The 18,003-nt window shown below is 41.8% G+C and overlaps 1 protein-coding gene across 2 annotated transcripts in view; it reads right to left on the bottom strand.

Annotated features, from left to right (window-relative positions):
- Foxj3 (forkhead box J3) overlaps window positions 1–3,151 on the bottom strand; it is a 94,076-nt gene extending 90,925 nt beyond the window's left edge. For both annotated transcript variants that reach the window (XM_042677053.1, XM_042677044.1), the window contains exon 1: window positions 2,967–3,151. The gene's annotated coding sequence lies outside the window, so the exon portion shown is untranslated. The remainder of the gene's footprint in view (window positions 1–2,966) is intronic.
- Between the last annotated feature and the right edge of the window lie 14,852 nt (window positions 3,152–18,003).

The following is an 18,003-nucleotide window of genomic DNA, read 5'->3' on the forward strand; positions in this document are numbered from 1 at the left end:
ATCTTATTCCTAAGTTTCTCTAAGAACATTCTAGTCAGTCTCATCAGCTGACACAAAAACTTATCTCAGGAATAACATGAATCATCCTACTCTTTAGAACCTACCATAATACTCTACCAAACAAACCCTCTATCCTTGAAAAATCATCCTGATAGTCCTAAATTCACTACTTTAACTAACACAAGTCTTTGACAGTCCACTACTTGGGATCTTTTTGTAACCTGCCATTTTTCTGCCTATGTACATGACCCTTCAGTCTCCTAGAATATTACTTGTACACTTTTGGAAAATTCTGTTTTCCACATGTCACTTAAATTTTGACCTTGGTTGCAGTGATTTCCCAAATGGAAGTCTGATGTAGTTTGGTGAGTATAAATGATGTTTATGCTATTTCTCCAACAAAAGAAACAACCGTACCTCACTAAACACAAGTTGAAGCCTTCAAAAACCTGTATTTATTCCTTGTATCTTCACACTTGGGCGGCACATTACTTTGCAGAAGTACACAAATGTGGACTGACATACTAATATGCCTCCAAATGTATCTGAACAACCTTCTCTATTTTCCACTGCCCCACCCACACTTAGCATACTGAAAGCAGGTAGACTCTATATTTAAATATTTTATTCTACATATAAGAGTATCAAACAATTGTATCAGATAAAAGGAAAAATTAGTATCAAAAATGCATTTGAAAAGATTGAACAATGTGATAAACAAGGGAGAATGCAGACCATTTTGGCATCTAAAGAGTGACTTCAAAACAGTAATATTTATTTTGCCCAAACTAATGAACTAAAAAGACCCAAAATAAACATGTCCCAGCCTCATCCAAAAATAATAATAATAACTAATTAAAGCCTGAAAAACTTCCCAGTAAAAAACTTCTTCAGCAGCCCAAACCAAAAACAAGATTCACCAACTCCAACACAAAACAACAGAAAAGATAAACCCTCAGATTTACCTAAAAAACTAAAAAGAAAACTAAATTACATCTATATAGTCCACCTCATCAGAAAAAAGAGTGCCTGCTTTCCATATTCATCAAGTTCTAGCAAGAATCAAAGGTTTCTCTCATTGCTACTGTAGTCTGTTCCCTTTTAAAGAGTTCCAAATGGGCAAAGCACAGGAAGATAAAAACCTTATCCTGGAAGAAACATTTAAAAAAAAAAAAAAAAATACCCAAAACACATTTCAAAATCACTGTCGATTGGTTCCAGTGGCTCAAGCCTTAAATCTTGGCTACTCAGGAGACTGAGATCTCAGGATCGTGGTTCGAAGCCAGTTCCTCCCCCAGCCAGGAAAGTCCATTAAACTCCAATTAACCACCAAAAAGCCAGAAGTGGAGCTGTGGTTCAAGTGATAGCGCATAGCCTTGAGCAAAAAAGCTCAGGAACGGTGTCCAGGCCCTAATTCAGGACTGGTGCACACACATAAACACACACACACACACACACAGTCAAGAAACAGAGAGTGAAATACTAGCCAATGTGAAAAAAGAGAAAGCAAAGTAAGTCTTCAGAGAAAGAACTAGATGGAATTATCCACCCAGGGCTCTGCAAGAAAAGAGGTAAGGATGAACACTCCCATATGACACACATGCTTCTTCACTACAGAACAAAGTAGAAGAGGAAAAAAAGACAAGTGTGGAGCTGGGAAGGTGGCTCAGTGGTAGAGTGCTTGCAACGCATTCACGAGGCCCTGGGTTCGATTCCTCAGAACCACATAAACAGAACAAGTCGGAAGTTGCACTGTGGCTCAAGTGGTAGAGAGCTAACCTTGAGCTGAAGAGCTGAGGGACAGTGCCCAGGCCCAAAGTTCAAGCACCACGACCGACAATAAAAAGGAAAAAAAAGACGTGTTAGTAAAGACATAAAGATGCCCCCTAGTCCCTAATTCCGTTTCTCTTCATGCAAGAATCCAGCTAAACTTGCACAGCACCAACACAAAATAGAAAAATCTATGCCAACATGTACACAAAAAGTACAGCAGAGCAAAATGAGAAACTACACACCTCGATTGGCAAGTGCCTGCCTAATTCTCCTGGGGGAGGTGATATGAACGAGAAAAAGCTGCTGGAAGAAAAGATGTTAAGGAAACTAAACCCAGCCAGGAAATGTCCCCTTACTGGTCTCAAATTTAGAGTACAACTCTTGATTGGCCCATCTCACCTACGGTGGGCCTCGACAAAACACACTGACCTGACCTTAATACCTTCCACGGCACCCGGACGAAATCACAGAGGAAAAACCATCCGGCTAACCTCCCTCTCCACCAGCTGCAAAAAAATGGCAGGGGGGGGGGGGAGACGGGACACCCTACCACGTGGGCAGGATGCAACACACAGGACAGCAACACGTCCGCAGGGAACGGCTGCCTTTGCCCTAAGGCCAGCAAAGGACACGGTGACAGGATGGGCGGGAACGCGGGCACCTAGAGCGGACCTCCTGGCCCCCGAAGGGCACCCGCGAGGCGGGCCAGGGACTGTCTGCCTTTCGAGAGGGAAAGCGCCCTCGGCTTGAAGGGAAGAAGCCACATCGCGCCGGGCTCGGGACGAACCCAGGCTAGGGCGCAGGTCAAGGAGGGAAAGGGGAGGTCGCGGTCCTCAGACGCGGCGCCCCCTGGGATCCACGTCCGGTTCCCCGCGGGCCCCGCCGGGGGGGAGGGGCGGGAGCGTGGAGCCGCCGCTCCGCGGCTGAGGGGCAGCAGCAGCTGAGGAGAAGCGCCGCGGGGGAGGGAGGGACGGAGGGACCCGGCCCTCGCGGCCCGCCAGGCCCCGGCACGGGCTCGGGCCCCCAGCCCCGCCCGCCACCCGCCGCCTACCACACGGCGGGCCCGCCCGCGCCCCCGAGAAGCGAGAGGGCGTCTCGAGGAGGGCAGTACCTTGCCTCGATCCCGGGAGATGCCCCAGCCCCGCCTCCTCGCCCGCCGCCCCGGCCCGGCCGCCCCGGTGGTGGGCGCTCACCTCAGGCTGCGCAGGCCGGGACGGCCCCGGCCGAGCCCCCGGCCGCTGCGTGCGTCTCCGCCCCCCGGGAATGGTCCCAACAGCGTCTGATGCGAGCGGCCAAGGCCCCGAGCAGCGCCGAGAGCGGCAGCGGGAGCAGCCAACATCCGGGGCCGCGCACCCGGAACTACTTCCCGACCCGCTCTCCACGCCCGCCCCCCTTTTCCCCGACTCCGTCCCTGTCTCCCCCGCCTCCCGCGACGTCGCTGCGCCACCGACCGGGCGTCGACGGCGTCACGGCCGCGTCGACGTGCGCGGAATCCCTCCGCGGGGACAAGTAGTGCCCCGGGACTTGCGCTGCTGGGGCTAAACGACCACAGGGTGGTTGTGAGCGTCTCCCAGTCCGGTACCTGCAACTGAGAGTGACGTCTGAGGAGTGAAGGCGGCGAGGGCGGCCCCGCACTCAAGGATGACAGGTCGGCCGCCTTGGGCCCTTTCCAAAGATTCCAGAAGCTCGGTGCTGTGGAAGAATGCCTCCCCGTGACCTTCCCCTCCCTACCCCCACACGCACCTTTTTGCAGGCTCCTAAGCGTCTCCAAGAACCCAGACCCCCTTCTCTGACCTGGTACCCCGCAGAGTCGTCAGGTCCTAACAAGGAGGCCTTGAATCTTTCTCCCGGCTCTTCGGCACTTCATGAGGCCAGGATTCCAGGCCCGTCTTTGCCAAGGGCTTTCCCCGGCCTAGTCATACTTTCCTTCTACTTTTGGAATTCTAAGGGCCCTTCTGATCTCAAGTTCGCCTTCTGGGTCATGGTTCTGCTGTCAACAGGTGTAGCATTTAGAACGCTAGCCAGGACACCTCGTGGACTTTGGAATTTTCTTCTACGTCAGTCTTCACTGATTCTTCCTCTGAACTATTAGCACTGATAAGCTGCCCTGTAATTTCGCACTTAGTTACATTGCAAGCTATTATTTGCTGTTGGCTTCATTTATGTTAGTCACATAACTCCTTTGCAGCACCAAGAACGCTTTTGAACTGGTAGTAGGTGTTCAATATTTGGGTTTTAGAGTGTTTATTAGATGAGTGTTAGGCCAATTGGATGAGTGGATAAGGGGGCCCTGTGTGAATTGGCCATGAAAGCTTCTTTTTTTTTTTTTTTTTCACCTCAAAGGGCATAAAGCATTCTCTTTCTTCAACAAACATTGAACACTTGCTGTTTGCCAAGAATTTCCAGGCACTCAAACTACCCACGTACTCCTTTTCTATATAATACTTGAGTGAGATTCTGAAGATTCATTCACTCATTCTTCTAGCAAATACTTGTCAATCACTATTAAACTTGCCAGACATTACCTTAGAACTTGATATATCAGTGAACAGGAGGGAGAGAAAGGTAGGGATAATAAATATTCAAACCTCTTGGAGCTTTCATTCTAGATTGGGAGACAGGTTATAAGCATAGAAAAAGAATTGTGAGCCAGAAGCTGATAACTGTCGACTGGAATCCTAGCTATACTCAGTAGGCTGAGATCTGAGAATTGACATCCAAAGCTGTCCTTGGCAGAAAAGTCTGCAACATTCCCTCTCCAATTAACCAGCAAAAATCATGGACTGAAGGTGTGGCTCAAGTGGTAGAGCATCAGTCATGAGTGAAAAGTCCAGAAATAGCTAGAGACTCTGAGTTCAAGCCCTATACCACCTCTCACACACTTGTAGTATGTTAAAAGTTTTGAGAGCTATAGGAGAAAGGAAAGGGCTATCAAGAACAATGGAAGAGGCACTTTGAATATAAATAAACACCATTCAGATATTTAATTAAATATTTGAATAGGGTGAAGGGAGGTGCCAGTCAGTTGTGGCAAAAGTGGTCCTGAAGTTATTGGAAATAGTGAGAAAGCCAGGAGAGTTGGAAGGTAAGAACAGAGTGAGGTCTTGTTGACCGTTGAAAGGATTTTAGTTATAACAGAACCTCTACAGGGCTTTGAACAGAAGAAGATCACTCTTGCTCTATTGAGAATACATAATGGAACCTAGTCTCCAGTGTCTACCTGCAGGATAATGGCTTAGACCAGAATGGTAGTAATGAACAGGAAAAATAAAATAGCTGTGCTGTGGTTTTAAGAACTTAATCCTAGGGCTGGGAAGGTGGCTCAGTGGTAGAGGGCTTGCCTTGCATGCATGAGGCCCTGGGTTCGATTACTCAGCACCACATAAGCAGAAAAAAACCAGAAGTAGCGCTGTGGCTCAAGTGGTAGAGAGCTAGCCTTGAGCTGAAGAGCTGAAGGACAGCGCCCAGGCCCAGAGTTCAAGCCCCACAACCAAAAAAAAAAAAAACTTAATCCTAGTACTGAGGAAGCAAGTAGGTTAAAAAAAATTACAATACACTGTGATAAGGAAAATACTATGCCCTATCCAGCTTTCCTGAAAAGTGATAGTTCCCACAGTTCCAAATTGCCAAGGAAATTAGAAGTTCCTGAGTCTTATTGGAAGATGGTGGCTCCATGCCATAATCCTAGTTAGTTAAGAGGCAGAGATCTGGAAGATGTTGGTTCATGGCCAGCCTGGGGAAAATTAACTTCCCTATACCATCTCAATCAATACCTGGGCACAATGTTAAATACCTGTCAGTTACACAGAAGGCTAAGATTAGGATAGTAGTTTCAGGCCAGTCTGGGCAGAGGGAACAGTTCTAAAGACCCAGTCTCACCAGAAAAAAATGGGTATGGTGGTACATGCCTATTACACCAGTTTCAGCAGGAAGCACAAATGCGAGTATTATGGTCTAGGCTAGCATGACCAGAAAGTGAGTCCCAATCTCAAAAATAACCAGAATTGGTGGCTGATAACTATAATCCTAGCTCCTCAAGAGGCTGAGATCCAGAGGATTGCTCTTCAAAACCAGCCCAGGTAGAAAAGTCCAAAATATTCCATCTCCAAAATAATTCAGAAAGCAGGGATGGAAGGCAAAAATCAAGACAAGTGACAGAGGGCCAAGCTAGGTGAGAAAACCAAGTGAGCACAAGACCCTGAATTCAAACCCTGGTACCACCAAAAGGAAGGGAGGGAGGGAAGAAGGGAGGGAGAAAGAAGAAGGAAGGAAGGAAGAAAGAAGCAAGCAAGCGGGCTGGAGTTGTGGCTCAAGTGGTAGAACATTGGCCCAGAATATAAAAAGTCATGAGTTCAAACTCTTAACGCCAAAAATTCAATGTAAAAAAATACATGTTAACTTAAGAGTAATATATGTATGTGTACATATATGTGCGTATATATGTAAGCTCTTGGTTGTTCATTACTCCATTGGGTAGATTCTTGGTAGCATAATTAACACTAGCTTTCTTCTCAGCCTTTCAGGTCTCATAGCCCACCTTCCTCTTGAGTGGGGACAAAAGCAGAAGGGTGCTAAAGAAATACCTTGAGCCATGTATTTAAGGAGATGGGCACAGCTAATATTACCTCCACATGTCAGGAGAAGAAATTGAGGCCAATATTCACCAAGCTTTACCCTGAAACTCAGTTTAGGGTCATAAAAGTCCCTAGCTGGGAATTTCCCTGAGCCACTTAAGTGGAGTCTGCCAGAAGACAGAGTAAAAGAGTAGGAAGATGAATATTTGGACTGGCTCCAAGGCTGGAGGTTCAGGTTTACATTGCCACTACCTCTTTTAAGTCATGGACAGTTCTTTGCCTCCCACTTTGTCTGGGATTCCTAAGTGTTTCCCTAAAGTACTTGCTGTGGGCTAGCTGGCCATAGGATAAGAGACAGAATTTAACTAGGATAGTTGCCATAGTAGGATGGCAAATTTGGAATATCTGCTGCTTTGGGGAAGAAAAGAACTAGGAGCTACTGAGGGAAAAAAGGAAGAAGAATTAAGCTGTGCTTCATGCTCAGTGAGCAGAGTTTAGCTGCTCTTGCCACACAAAAAAAAGGTAGGAGATGGTAGATTTGTTCATTTGACTCTAGTATCCTGTTTACTATTGATTCTCATCCTATAACATTATGTTGTACCTTAAACGTGCACAGTAAATTTAAAAATTCTCTTTAAGAGGCTCAGGGACAGCACCCAGACCCTGAGTTCAAGGGCCAGGACTGGCACAAAAAAAATTATCATTAAAAGATAATTTTTAAAAGGTGGTGAAGAAGCATCCCCTCCCCTTAAAAAAAAAAAAAGTTATATTGACCATAGCAGCTGGAAGGATCCTGGTACCTCCACCAATGGAGGAAAAGTTTAAAACCCAGTTTAGAAGGCCATACCTGGTTTTGGGTTCTCCTATTCTCTTTTGCCCTGCCTATAAATTGTGAACAACAATCAAAGCCAACAAGATCATATATAGGCTATCATAAAATAAAAGCCCCGCAAAACATCTGTCATTATTATGACAGCATGTAGTGTCAGCATAGAATAGTTTCTGACTTAGGAGATGGGAGTAGGGAGGCCGGGAATACAGAGCAGGGGAGCATTCCAAGAGGTGATGGTATTTAACCCAGGACAAAACCTTGAGACAGTGAGATCTAAATTTTATTATTTGAATTGTCTGCAATCTTTTTCCAGCTTCTTGTGGGTTGTAAATTCAGTGAAAAGGACCTTGCCCAGAGATGAACAGTGAGATCCCTACAAAACCCTTGGTTGGGCACTAGCAGTACTTCAGCAATGACCCACAGCCACTTAGACAAATGGGGTTCTTCCCAATCCGCTACTCCTTCTATATTTGTTTTAAGAATAAAGGAGAAAATGTGGAATGAACTTAAGAGTAGCCAAGACTTGAAAGAAGAAAAAAGAAAAATGCAAAGCAACACCTCCTATCATTTCTAACCTTGGAAGAGCCTTCCCCATTCCCTGAGTTTGTTTATATAATCTAGATTTTATATATGAAATTCTGGGAAAGGGCTGTATGAAGCCCATGAAGAAACTCTCAGCTCCACTTTCCTGCTATTTAATGACAACATCTGGGTGTTAGTCACAATGCATACTTAAATAGCATTCGATAATCATTTATCAAGCACCTACTCTTTACCAGGCATTGTGCTAAATACTTAGGAGTCAAACAAGAATAAATAAAGAAAGGAGACATGTAAACAATTCATCCCAATGCAGACTGGTTGAAATTTGTACTTATGCCATGGAAACAGAGAAAGGCAATGCTTAATTCTGCTCAGTTGGATGAGGATTGTGAAGCTGACATGGAAGGCAAAGAAAGCTTCACCCTTAAAGGGGAAGGGGAAGGCTAAGTCTTAATAAATGAACAGGAGTTTTCCATATAGAGACAGAAGCAAGGTTGGAAGTCACATTTAAAAAATGGAGGGAACAGGCAACAGAGAACAGCCTGTGCTGTTCAAAGAAGTTAGGTGGATACAAGAAAAGTAGAGGCCACAGAAGTTATAGTTTCATGAATAGTTATTAAATACTACTGGCTGATGAAAACAACCAATTAGTGGAGCTCCACAAGTATGTGTGTGTATATATGTATGTATGTATGTATGCATATATACATATATATCAAGCATCTTTAAACTGACTTCCTGCCCTCTGGGAGCTTGGTATTCACTTTGGATTATGTCAATAAGGCAAAATGTGGTCCTTCCCAACAAAGACTATATGGCCAAATCATTCTCTGTAGAAAAGTGAAGTTAGAATTACTCCCCACCCCAGTAGAAAGCTAAAAAGAAAAAGCAATCTGGCAAACAATGCCACCCTCAACCATTAAGCTATCCCTAGTCCTTGCAACTACCTGACTCAAACCTTGACTCACCTCCATTCTCAGAATCAACTGAGCCAATTAAAAGTAATGAAAGCCACAAAGGCACCAAGACAGCTGAGCAAACACTAGCAAATGAGTAGATTAAATAAAGTATTTATGTTATGTGTAAGCAATGGTGCAGATGAAAAGGGTGGTGCTAGGAAGAGTGAGTCAGTGGATGTTCAGATAGAGTGGAACCAGGGGAAATCTCCTGGCTATCAGTTAGTTAGCAGTATCTTTTGGAAATATTAGAATGAAAGAATTTAGGAGGAAAAGTAGCCAAGATTTGCAGCCCAAAGCAGTCTGAAACTCTGGATACAAATTTGGTAGGTAAGAAATGATTAATTTCAACTAGTGATGTTATTAGCTTACTTAGTACCTAATGAGCTAAAGAACCATCAAGAAACTCCAATGCTAGAGGAGCCTGTCAAAGGAGTGGCTATGATTTATTAAGTATTCCTTTTGTGACTGACATCATGATAGGTCCTTGACATAGGGTTTTATTTAATCCTTAACAGCAAAACTAAGAGATAGTAATCTCCTTTTTTTTAAAAAAAAAAAAAAAAGAAAGCAGACTGAGTAGTTTGAGAGAGGCAGAAACAGGATTTCAATGCAGAATTGTCTGATTCCAAACCATCAGAGATTAATATAAGAATCAATATAATCTCCTGTGTTCTAGCCACTCAAAGAGTAATTTAAAATTTTTCTATGATGGGCTAGGCTACAGTGGTAGAGTGCTTGAGTAACATATTGTTAATGTTTCTGGGTTTGATCTCCAGTATTAGGGTTGAGGGAGGCCATCCTTGATGGCCTCACATCCTTGATGTAAGTTTTGCAAAGAGTCCTAGAAATAGGACTGCTCAATCTATGATTTAATCCTTCCCAAGAAGGAACAGATTCAACCTATACAATCTCTACTCAAGGTCTACTCAAGACCTTTGGTAAACTATCTTGTTCCCAAACACTTGTGCTTCTCAGGGGTGAGTTACATTTCCTCATGGATAGCAAGCTTGCTTGTTTGACTTGTTTGCATCAGCTAAAGGAATGAGAATGAGTGTAAACCAAGACCTCAGGCAGTGTGCTGTGCCATGGTTTTCTTCCCTGTATCCTAAAGACCAGCCATGTTTAGGATAGAACCTTCTCTGCCAGCCTCAGTCCAAGAGTGAAAACAATGTGCAAAAAAGCTATGGCTAAACCCATTGCTGATTGGACTACTGAGATCTGGGGATTGTTATCATAATAGAACAGAATCTCTGCGGATTAGTGCAGACATTTACTGAAACCTTACCATTGATGATCCAGATTGGTGAGGAAATATGGAGGTTACATGGACTAGGATGATTAAATCAGTGTAGAATGGCAAAAGGTATTAAATGTAGGACTAGAAACTTAGTCTTAGTCTGTGGGCTCAGGCCTTTAGAAGCTAGATGCCATGGTCTACATCATGGCCCAGAACCTGGGGAAGTTACAAAGCGAGTTAAGATTCAGTCCCTGTTCTTAAAACAAAAGCCATGCCCATTTCCTAACCTAGCACCCAACACTGTACCTGGTATCCACTGAATAACTTCAATACATTTGTCAAATTAACTAAGTAGATTATCTAGAACTGTAACTAGCATTTCCTCACTTGCCACAGTGACTCTTCCTGTATCATGTGGGGCTGCTCACTTCAGTTAAGAAATTACTACTAGCTAATATTTATGTGTATGTTATACCTCAGTTGTTTGAAATGCTACATAATTGAAGACTTTCTGAAATATTAGGATCTAAAGAGCCTAGAGCATATTGAGTAAAGACACAAAAACATCCCTAAAGAAATTGTGATGCATGAAAAACACTGAACACACCAGAGAACATGGCAATGAGAAAGTCTAGCTTGAAGTATATGTGGATCTTCTTTTAATGGAATCAGATGAAGAGAACATGTGGTGGAGGCTGAACTCAACACAAACATAGATGCAGGGTTCTAAGGCCTAACATGTTCTATGTATCTCCAAAGAGAATAGCATACTAATTTTTAAAACCTCTTCTTGGCAGGCTGGGTGTAGATGAGTGGTAGCGTGGTTATCTAGAACATGTGAAGACCTCAGTTCAATCTTCAGCACCAGAAAAAGAAGTCCATAGAATATCTGATTTAATCATCGAACATCAGAACCTTCTAAAATAATTAAGATTGTCCAGTCTTTCAAAAGTAGGAAGAGCTTCTATTCCCCTTAAAAAGTTTTGATATTACAAAGATAAAAATAGTTGCTAGGGGGCAGTATAGCACAGTAGTGATCAAGACTATGGTTACCTAGCCAGCCTCACTCCTCACAAGCTCAATGATTTTACTTGGATAAATTGATTAATTTCTCTGAGCCTCAGTTTCCTCATCTGTAAATGGAATAATAGCTACTGAGTAAGTATGTTGTGAGTTAACTGAACCCATGCACAGAATACTATACCCAGAACTTGGCACATCTAAAGAGTTACAAATGTTAACACTGCCTATTCCCTGTATGATTCACATAAAAAGGTTGGGGGCGGAGGCGGGGAGAGAAATTTGATCTGACTTGGGATAAATGGTCTAAGAAAAAGTTTGCAGATATAGAAACATTCAAACTCAGCCTTAAAAAATGATTTCAAGTTTGTTGAGGCAAGATGAGCCTGAGAGTGATTCCAAGTATAAAGATCCAGATCCTAGTCTTTAAGGCTAGACATAATTGAAAAGCTCTATCTCTTAAGCTGCCGCAGTTTTAGAGGAGTGCCAGATGAGATATGTATGGTAATTGTAACATAGTCAAATGTCTCCCTCTTCCTTTATTTTTTACTTCCTTTACTACCTCACTAGGGTGGATCACAAAAACAACCCCCTCCCAAAATATTTCTTGGTCATAAAATTTTCTCTCAGTCTTGTTTTTAAGGAATCTAGTGTGAGGCATAATGAATGACATAAAGAATAATTTTAAGTGAAAGATTGATTCATGTTTGCCATGTAAAAACCTTATTACCAAAGACTAGCTAGGGAATACATATATACAATATATATACTTTATATGCTATATATACTACATACACAAACACACACACACACATACACACACACACACACACACACACACACACACACACACAATGGATTTGTCCAGCAAGGACAAATATATCTAAGTCTTTACTGAATATATAATCTTAGCTATACTTAATGTTTTAAAAATATAATTTTTAACTGGTGCCCGTGGCTCCTGCCTGTAATCCTAGCTACTCAGGAATCTGAGATTTGAGGATAATAGTTCAAAGCCAGTTCAGGCAGGAAAGCTCATGAGACTCTTATTTCCAATTAACCACTAAAAAGCTAGAAAAGAAGCTATGGCTCAAGTGGTAGAGCACCAGTTTTAAGCAAAAGTTAAGGAAGAGTGCCCAGGCCCTGAGTTCATGCCCCTGTACTGACACAACAAAAAAGAAGTATAAGAGTCCCTATAGATCCATCAACCAACTTCAACAATTATTAAGTAGGAAACAATCTTGTTTCATCTGCGTCATACTACATCAATGCATACATATTGTGAAAATATATCTACAGAAGGTAAAAATTCTTGTTTTAGCAGCTATAATCCTGCAACAATATTATCTAAAAATCAGTGAAGTCACTGGTGTTTAGGTAGATCTTTGATCCATTTTGGGGGTATTTTAATTACTCGATACCTTATGAATTATTTCAAATTTTGTTTGAATCCAAGCTCAAATAAGACCTAATGTGGGAACTGAAATACTCTTTTTTTTAATATTGTAATTTTTATCTCCACTCTTTTACCCAGCAATGGGTTTGTTGAAGAAATGAGGCCATTTTCCCAGTAGTATTTTCACAATCTGATTTTGCTGCTTGCTTACCTAAGATGATAACAGGTTTTTTTTTAAGAAAATAATCTTTAGGTAATTGTATAAAGGGGTTTCAACTCAACATTTTTTTTTTCTGTTGGTCGTGGGGCTTAAACTCTGGGCCTGCGCACTGTCCCTGAGCTATTCAGCTCAAGGCTAGTGCTCTACCACTTCAACCACAGCACGACTTCCAGTTTTCTGGTGATTTATTGGAGATTAGAGTCTCACAGACTTTCCTGGCTTTGAACTGAGATCCTCAGATCTCAGCCTCCTGAGTAGCTAGGATTACAAGTGTGAGCCACCAGTGCGCGGCTTCAACATACTAATTTATAAGTAACAACACATCTGGCTCAATGTCACCCTTTCAGGATTTTTTTCTTTACTTTTTTCTTCTGGTTGCTTTGTTGTTTGGGTTTTGTTTATTTTCTGTTTACTTAGTATTGTTTTGTGTTGTTTTCTGAGACAAGAATTTACTATGCTGCCCAGGTTGTTCTAAGTCATCTTCCCCACTCAGCATTGCCTCTCAAGAATTGGGACTATAGTCATACATTCTAACACCTGGTTTTTGTGGTAAGATTTATTTCCTGTAAATTAGTTTTGGATCCAGATGAAGGATCGGATACATATGTTGTTTTGTTTTCTTCCTTTATATTTCTTTTTGGAATAAGCACTTAATTAATAGTATGTTCTTTTACCAAGGAAGCACAAATATTTGGATATTGTTCCTTTTATTTCCTTAACTGAATACTTGAATCATTTCCTCCCAATAAATTATCATCAGCATAACTTCGATTGCAAGTTAAGAATTACAAGGGAAGGCTGGGAAGGTAGCTCAGTGGTAGAGCACTTGCCTTGCATGCCTGAGGCCCTGGGTTCGATTCCTCAGCACCACATAAGCAAAAAGAAAAAAGCCGGAAGTGGCACTGTGGCTCAAGTGGTAGAGCACTAGCCTTGAGCTGAAGAGCTGAGGGACAGCGCCCAGGCCCAGAGTTCAGGCCCCACGACCGGACCCAAAAAAAAAAAAGAATTACAAGTGATCTTTAAGGAACTGAAAAATTCAACCTAGTCTTATTATCTTTGTATCATAGTATCATTATTTTCTTGTGCACCAAGTGTTACTAAGTACCAATCATTACATCCAGGACTAGATTAGGAACCATGTTAAATCATTGGGATCATTTATCGATTTCCTAATGTACGTTAGCTAATCCACTTATCCCTAAAAATCATAACCACCCCATGGAACAAGTTTTGTGATCCCCATTTTATAGAAGAAAACTAAAAAAATAGTTGTTTTCCTAATTCCCACAACTAGCAAGCAATAAACATTGATGTGATAATAACCCAGATCTGGTGGCTCCCAAGGTCTTATTTTTTTTTTCCACTAGCTTACTGTTGAGTACCAGTATACCGAAACCTTTAAAAACACAACTAAACTGTAAGAATTGTAAGATCCCTGTCTTTAATGAGGTTACATCTGTTTAAGGGGAAGATGAATGACTGAAACAACTAGAGAATCAAAAATGAGAAATCACCAGGTAGAAAATGAACAGCAAAAATGTGTGAATTTTACAAGTGATGGCTGCTATAAATAAACAGTTGGGAGGAGGAGGAATATCCATGTTGATTGAAATTCTTGAGGGAGGCTTCATCAAGCAGTGCAGAAATTATCACAAATATGAAAAGCTTTGCCAATGAGCAAAGGGTCCTTTGCACAAGCATCCTTCCTCTCCCTTGGGATCCATGTCACACTGACACAAAGATTTCATCACCATGGTAACTGGTCATTGGACCAACAAAATAATCAGTTGTCATGGTAACATGATCTCCATCTTACTCCCACAAGGCACCTGTTCTAAATCATCACATCCTTCAACAACCTTATACACTTCGGTACTCCTTTCTTCTTAACCTTGGTCACCCTCTTATGTCTAGCCACATACGTTTAGATGTAGCTGCCCTGAAAATGGGAGAAGATTCTCTCAAATGTAAGAGTTGAATGATTCTTACCACTGAAGAGCATGTTATGCCCATTCTCCACATTTCCCTAAAGATATTATTTGGATATTGAGAAATTGTGCTATCCTCATCATCATCCTGCCTCTGTTAATTCCTTTGCTGGCTTCTTTCATCTGCTAAATACAAGTGCCTCTCCATGTCTCACTCTTTGTGCCTCTCCTTCTAAACTGCACTGCTCAATATGGTAGCACTAGACACATGAAGGCTATTGAGCCTTTGAAATTTATTATAGATGTGCTGAACTGAGATGTATTGTAAGATGTGTAATGAATTTGAGATGTAACAAAAAATTGAGGTAAGCCATCTCAGTAATTTTTGTTTTCATTACATAGTGAAATGATCATAATTGGATATACTGCACATAATAAACCATACTATTAAATTTTAATTTCACTTGCTTTTTTATTTTTAGAGTGCCTGCTGAAAATTGTAAAATGCTTCCATGGCTTACATTCACAAATTAAGTTATATTTCTGTGGGACAGCACTGCTTTAAACTTATTTTCTGACGCCATCTCACCTACATTCTAGGTGCCAAGTATTCCCTCCATGAAATGATTCTAATGTTTCAAAGGATACCCTCTCTTCTAAAATTCAAACTATATTTCCAATGATCCGCTGACACTTTCCTATAAACTTTCATACCAGTTCCTCAAGACACCATGAACAAAACTATGGATTTTCCCTTAAGATGTATTCTTTTTCCTGATTGACTTTATTAACCTTTGTATTCACTCATATTGTTGTTATAACAAATTGCTACAAAACTAACACAAAGCTAAAACAAAACTACTGTCTTACAGTCTGAAGGTTTGAAGTTTGAAATGAATGCCATTGTTTGGCAAAAAAACAAGGTGTCATAAGACCGTGGTTCTCTGAAAGTTCTAAGAATGTTTCCTGGCTTCTTCCAGCTTCTAGGAGCTGCAAACCAGAGCAGATCCCTATGAAGTTCTCATTACTTTCAAAGTGAAAGATGACAGATAGAGAAGGACTAAAAGGGGCAGCTTGTAGGGACATTAATGGACTTCATAGTTCACTGCAAAATCTACCCTCCTTAAAACTTTTTTCCTAATCATTCCTTAGCAAGATATCCTTCCTTCTTTCCTCCCCTTATTTTCTTTCTTCCTCTTCTTTTTTTCCCTTCCTCTCCTCCTTCCTTTCTTCCCTCCTACAAGTATTGGATATGGAGTAATGAACTCTTGTATGTTGCTATAAGAGTATAAATTGGTAAAAACCACATTAGAAAATAATTTAGCTGGGTGTTGGTGGCTCATGCGTGTAATCCTAGCCACTCAGGAGGCTATATCTGAGGATCATAGTTTAAAGCCAGCCTGGGCAGGAAAGTTCATGAGATTATCTCCAATTAACCACCAAAAAGCTAAAAGTGGAGCTGTGGATCAAGTGGGAGAGCATCATCTTGGAGCAGAAAAGCTCAGGGACAGTGCCCAAGCTCTGAGTTCAAGCCCCAGTACTGCCATAAAATAATAATTCCAGCTGCTCAGATGGGTGAGATGGGAAGATTACAAGTTTGAGATTTGCTTGTGTCTTTTAGCAAGACCTTGTCAAAAACAAAAAAGGAAGGGAGGAAGAGAGGGGTAATGAGAGGGAGGGAGGAAAGGAGTGAAGGAAGAAGGGATGAAGGAAAGAAAGGGAGGGAGGGAGGGAAGGAGTGTGACAGATTTGACAAAATAAAAATTCACATGCCTTTTGATTCAACTTCTTGTTACATTTACTAGGCTAGAGGAGGCTTCACATATACAAAAGCATATGTAGCTTAGGGGTAGAATGAATGCATGCATGAGACACTTGAATTCCATTTTCGGTACCATAAGCAAAAACTATACTTTTTTCTGTTAGTATTATACTGTTCTGTTAAGATCTGTGTAGCCTCTGCAGGTCCCATAGAGAACTTACAATATGTGTGACTGAATCTTTTGGGGATCTATTTCCCTAGAAATATGATCATTTTCCACACATACAAACAAACAAAACAAGTCATGGGAAACATTTAAATGCATTTTAAACCTAGATTTAAAAGACCATTTAATAAACCCATTAACTTATTTTCCCAGCTTTAATCTTTCAGCGCCTCTGTGACCAGCCAATCAATCCTGTGCATGTGCACGCGCGAACACACACACACACACACACACACACACACACACACACACACACACACACAACTTGAAAACAGTGGTACTTTTTCTTTTTTTGGTCAGCTATGGTGCTTGAACTCTGGGCCTGGGCGCTGTCCCTCAGCTCTTCAGATCAAGGCTAGTGCTCTACCACCTGAGCCACAGCAGGCACTTCCTGCCTTTTCTGTTTTTGTGGTGCTAAGGAATCGAACCCAGGGCCTCATGCAAGTGAGGCAAGCACTCTAGCACTGAGCCACCTTCCCAGCCCCCAGTGGTACATTTTGAAGCTGTGCCTCTGGCTTTCACCAGCTTAGGCTTATCTCTTGTTATTTGGCTCAGGTCAGCTAGTTTGTTCTTGACCACTGGTGTCCATCTGGCACTAATGATACATTCTATAGTGCATTAGAATTATAATTTAAAGTACCCTAGAGACTAGCAGTGCCAGGCAGAGCAAAAATTTGTGTTTCCTATTTCAATAGTCTTTTTCCTGTTCCTGACCTGCCTCCTCTATGTGCCACCTAATCTATGCTGTATATGGTAAACACTCTTCTGTGGATCATAATTCAAATAGCTATTATAGTCAAGTAACAACCACTACTAGGAGCCTTTAGTTAGCTTCAGGACTTAAGGAGGGAAAAAAATCTGAGTGCTGGTGGTTTACACCAGTAATACTAGCTACTCAAGAAGCTGAGATCTTAGGATCATGGTTCAAGACGAGCCCAGGCAGGAAAGTCCATGAAACTCTTATCTCCATTTGACCACCCAAAAAAGCCAGAAGTGGAGATGTGGCTTGGGTGTTAAAGTACTAACCTTGAGCAAAAAAGCTCAGGGACAGCATCCAGGCCTTGAGGACAAACACACACACACACACACACACACACACACACACACACACACACACACACACACAACTGAAGACTTCAGCCAGACAAAACAAATACCAACACTGCTTATCAGCTTCTGAAGCAAGAAGGGACAAAGCCCATTTCCTATTAATTTTTCCAATGAGCATGACTCACCTAATTCTTGCTTTCACCACAGATTGAGTGAGTAGATGCAAAGCTGATTCTCGATTGGCAAATCAGTATGAAAGTCAATTATTCAAAGTACTTTGCCCTTTCTATTATTTATTTATTTATTTATTATTTTTATAATTTCCTTTCATCTGCGCAATTTGATCTAATGTCCTGTGGTTAAGAGCCACCTGCCACATTGTCCTCATACTGTCTGTGAATTAGGGTCTTCCAATCTTTGATGGATTCACTCACCTTAGGATATATCCCTTCCACTTTCCTCCACAACTTTCCTCTTATTCTA

The sequence above is a fragment of the Dipodomys spectabilis genome, unplaced genomic scaffold (assembly GCF_019054845.1).
Source record: "Dipodomys spectabilis isolate Male_0828 unplaced genomic scaffold, ASM1905484v1 ptg000002l, whole genome shotgun sequence".
Taxonomy (NCBI): Eukaryota; Metazoa; Chordata; class Mammalia; order Rodentia; family Heteromyidae; genus Dipodomys; species Dipodomys spectabilis.